This window comes from Argentina anserina, chromosome 3, assembly GCF_933775445.1.
Source record: "Argentina anserina chromosome 3, drPotAnse1.1, whole genome shotgun sequence".
Classification (NCBI taxonomy): Eukaryota; Viridiplantae; Streptophyta; class Magnoliopsida; order Rosales; family Rosaceae; genus Argentina; species Argentina anserina.
The window spans coordinates 22,818,806-22,824,187 of NC_065874.1; positions in this window are offsets into that span (position 1 = coordinate 22,818,806).

Sequence of the window (5,382 nt, forward strand, 5' to 3'; positions counted from 1 at the left end):
AAATGTACTGATGGACCAATATTTACAGCAAAAAACTGAGTGAATTGGCTCTCCCAATTATCAGTGTCTTGAATCCCTACGATTGTGTTGTGCGGAAAGAAATATCTCTTCATGATATCCATAAGTATTGGGTGATATTTTAACATCAAAATTTTTTGGCTATTAGAGAGTATATCATTCGATAAAAATGTTGCAACTCTTCCTTGACAGTGGCATCTCCCAATACTAGCTTTAGGATTCTAATAAGCTTCGACTTCAAGTCACTCTTATACTTTGGATCCACCACTATATCCACTGAGTTTTCTAGCACTCAAGTAATACAAACTCTTCTCGTTGTAATCCCTATGGTATATTGGTGAATAAATGATCAGACCGTCATCCGAAAAAATAGTCGGTAAACAGCTTCAATCTCTTCAGAGTCTCTATCATCCTCTTTAACCCAAACAAGATTTCTTAATCAGGCTTTCCATGCATCATAAGGAATTCTTGCAGGACCATTAGCAAATAATCGATGATTCAACTGTTCGACACTCATTACATCTAGAATTGTAATGAACATCCACCCGTTTTTTACATCATTCATCCAGCTACAAAAAAGCCGGGACTAGTAAACTATTGGGACTAGTAAACTATCATGGGGAAGCGATTTTTTTTCAAAAAACGTTGGGTTGCATGTTGTAGTGTCTTAATATTGGCGAACCCCGTATTGATTTGCGATTTTTGTAGAAATTATGATATGATAAATAAAAAACAAGTCTACTATGGCCAGTTAGTTTCATACAAATATACTTACCAAAGTAATTAAATTCTGATGTAAGTTATTAAATCGACTGCCACTCCCACTACCAGCAGCAATATACACTTCGCGAGTCAATTCGAAAAATTTAATTTGATCATCAGATAATATTTTGTTAACTGGTATATTAGTCCCTATATTTTAGAACATATATAATTACTTGGGTCAGGTTCAAGGGACACCAATTTTTACAAAACTTTTGACACACGTTGTGAGCCACTATATCTTATTTCTTTAAACTAAATAAAACAGGAATTAAAGCCTTTTTATGACAATTAAAATATTCATGACAAACATCAACAATTTTTTTTAAAAAAAAAACTAAATCTACATCTTCAATAGTGGAGTCTAACAAACAACTGCACCAGTTCATTGCTATGAAGTGGTATGAAGCTAACAATTTGAGAAAAAATTGTTGCATATTTTAATTTTTCTTTAATTTTCAGAATATTCTCCTACTTCTATTGATGCATATTTGTATTTTTTGAACATTCATTAACATCTAAATTTTGCATGGTTATACACTTGCACAGACAAAATTTGTGTTGACCTTCAGTCAAACTTCAAGCCCACCCTATATTTCGATCTTAGATTCATCACTATTTGAGAGAAGCACTCGCCTCTAATTCTAAATATCACATTTCCCTTTCTCATAAGTCCCCAAAATTTGAACCCACCAAAGCGTCCCTACTTAAGAAATCTTTATTATATTAGGCCCCACATCTTCTTAGCTCTTGCAGGGACTATAGGGACTTGACAGAAATTTCACTAAATTTAGCTATTCATCAATAACAGAATTGGAATAATAGAAAAGTAGCTTAATTATACCCTATGTTTGGCATCCAAGATTGGATTGGATTGGATTTGATATCCAATCCTGACAAGACTAGATTTGATTGGCATAGGCGCAGATTTGTAAAATTATAATACCCATGAATTAAAATAGATCTTAGTCAATCAAAAATTATACTATCCATGAATTAAATTTTTAATACAAGATATAAGAGAAGAAAACCTATGAAATTAGACAGAAAGTCATTATGTAGGACTAAAGATGAATTCCCCAAAGAAAAAAGCAGATTGAAAAAAAAAAACAAATCATAGTTCTTAATAAAGTAACGTCACCTTATGACAATGAAATGAAATTGGCAACGGGGAAGAACCTGTAGTTGCCCGAAAAATTAATCAGAGTTGCCGTTGAAGAGAGAAGAAAGGATCAGAGTCACAAGAGATGAGACGAGTTGCAAGAGAGACTCTCTTCCCTGAGAGGAAGAAGTCACAGATGATCGGTTCGATTACTCGACATCAATATTAACCATGTAAGCATTGTTAGTAGTATAAAGCAAGAAGGTATCGTTGACAAACCGGAGATCCACCAGGGCATAGAATCACAAACATTTAACAACGAATTCACAAAGAGATATAAATTTTGATATGGATTCGGATCGGTTGCTAAACAGAAAATAAAACATAAACTAACATATACAAGTGATTGATCAACACTTACACAAACCATCACCAAAATAATTCATATAAAGATAACGAAAACAAGTTCTAATCCTCCTCTAAGAATTATGCCGAGACATACTCATGGATAACTAAGGTTTGATCATGCAATTAGGGTTCTAAGCAGTAGCCTAAACACATAGACACTTAGCACATTCAACTCTTCCTAAGCGGTCTTAATCGAAATCTAACATACTCATCCTACCATGTAATTCCAACGCCATGCAATTGAATTCATTAAGCATGTCACCTACTTAACTAACAATGATGTAATTTTGAAACTACATAGAAAGAATAAAACATGTTCATAGCATAAGTCTTTAATCCAACAACCTAAATATCATGCCACAAAGCGTATACATAACATATAGATATCGAAATCATTCAAGAATATATCACGGCAGAAATCTAAATTCATAAAACCGAAACTTGAAATCGTAATATATATAAATCGAATCAAGTAGCTATTTCATAGATAAAATCGAAAAAAGTTTACAATACATAAATCGCATACACAACCAAGAACAAGAAAAACTAAAAACCGAAATTAACAAAGAGAGTATCATGGTTACACTTTATCATGGATTTCTAAGGGAATTGACTTCTTCACAAGCGTGTTTCGAAGCTAAGGATGATGGAAGAATGGTGGAATCGGTTTTAGGATTTCTTGGAAGGGTGAGTATGAAATTCTGTAGATCTTTGGCTAGTATGTGCGCAAGGTTAATGATACTTGAACAATGAGGCCGTGCCTCTATATATAGGAGTCAAAACATAGCCTTGCCGTCCTAAATAGGAGATAGAATCAGATTGAGAAGCTGAAATCTTTTTTGATATGGACTTTGATTAGTGTACTCCAAATCAAACTTGATGTAGGAAACCAAATTCAATTGGGAAACAATTAAGGGCTGCACGACATCTCTTCTTCTTCAACGAGGAAATGGCTAGGCTTGCCTATTCTCTCCTTATCCAACTTAGACATGATCACCTTGTCTCACTAGGAATGCATCACGACATCACTACTCCTTGTCTAAATAAGATTTGTCTTTCATGAAAAGAAATCGACGATTAAGGAATATGAAAGAATGAAATAGGAAAGTAGAATCCTAGTCGAGTAAGGAATCGATTTCTCACTCAGACTCTCACCCCTCTCACCGTTTGTCTCTATCTACAAATGTCCTCCTCTCTCTCTCTCTCTCTCTCTCTCTCTCTCTCTCTCTCTCTCTCTCGTTTGAGTGACGACACCGGATGCCGCCGCCTCTGCCTCTACGATGTCAGCGCCACCTAGATCTCTATCCCTTCACCGCCACCAAAGCTCTATAAGACAGTGCAAAACTCCTACTTCTCCAATCTCCCGATTTGGTTTCTCTCTCTCTTCGACCACAATAATCGATGACATCCCTCGCTACCTCCACAGCTCCACCTTAATTTTCTTCACATCTATGGCACCACTACCTCCATAGTCAGAAAAGAGAAAGCATCGAAGAGCCGAGTTCGACTCCGATGAGAAGCTTCCAGTTCTCATGCTGAACTCCTTCAAATATGTATCTCTGCAATACTAATGTGGACTTGCGCCTATCCTCGCTTTTCCTCTCCTCTTCAATTCAGAGGCAGCAAGTTGAGGACTCGAGGGTAGGGTTATTTTTCCGATGATATGAGGGTGGGTAGTTGAAGAGTTCACATAAAAATATAGAAGAAAGAAGATGAAGGGAGCAAGGAAGAAGAAAAGGTTTGATTATTGGTATGTAAGGGAAATGAGCAAGTAGAGCAACCATGGTGTCATGAATGGTTACTGGGGGTCAATAATTTATTGTTCATAGGTGGCCTGATTTTTAATTCTGGTGACCAATGATTGAATTTCCGATTCCAACCACCGGTGACTTGAAATTTATTACGAGTTACTGGAGGTCAGTAATTTATTCCAGCGATCGGTGACTGAAGTTCGGCGATCAATAACTGGAGTCTGGCGGGGTTCCGGCCTAATGTTCTCTCTCATCGATTTTCTCTCTCTATTATTGTTTTCATTATATGAGGGTAAAATAGTCTTAAAACATATAAAACAATAGTTTTTGTAGTAATTGGGCAAATGTTTGGTTACCTTGTGTTGAAATGGGCACAATTTGGAATTTATTATTGAAATGGGCAAAAATGGTGCTAGATTTGTATTAAATAGACATTTTTCTCTATTTTAATAACACCTTTTAAATATGATTTCAAATTGTAGTCGGATAGGATTTAACTTTTCTGGCCCAACCATATCTGGGCTTTCTAAACATCATATGAAGTCGGATTGGCAAAATTTAATCCTATTCGGGCCTTATATCCTGGTAAACAAACACATCCATAAAAGTGTTTTTTGTTCTTATGAGTTGGGAGAGGTCATCAAGAGAAATTATATTTGTCCAATTCATTATTAGCTTCAGAAAAATGTCATGGAGCAAAGAGTACAATCTAGATTATAGATTTATAGGGCTTGAGAAAAAAAATTAACTTTTTTGCAAAAACAAACTAAATCTTAAGGAATTCTAAGATCAAAACTATATTTCTTACTGTTGAAGTAACAATCCATGCATCATTTCGTCTTTGACTTGGTATAGGGCCAGTTTGGCCCCGAGTTGAATTTAAAAAAATCTGCGTTTGTAGATTTGTTTTAGCAGCTATTTTTAAAAGCTCAATTTTGTAGCTCTCATAATCTACATAAAATTTGCATTGGAGTTTGTGAACTTAGAAAATAAGCTGATTTAGCAAACACCTTGGTCAGATTATTTGAGAATTTAATTCCATAATTTGTGCAAAACTCGGCGCTAAACTAAGCCATAAATGAGAGTTTCCTTCAAAAAACAACTAAAGTAAGTGAATTAGAGTACTAGTGATTTATCATAGTAATGACTATTTATATGAAGAGTTTCAGTATTGAAATGAGAAGTCGATTCATTTTCACTATTTTCAAGTTTAATTTTATAAGAAATTAATAATTTAATGTACAATTTCATTCTTATTTTGCGGGGAAGCAAGTATACATGGAATCGTAGATTGAATGTTGCACAAGCTATCACTAGTCTCTATAATAATGTAAGAGTCAT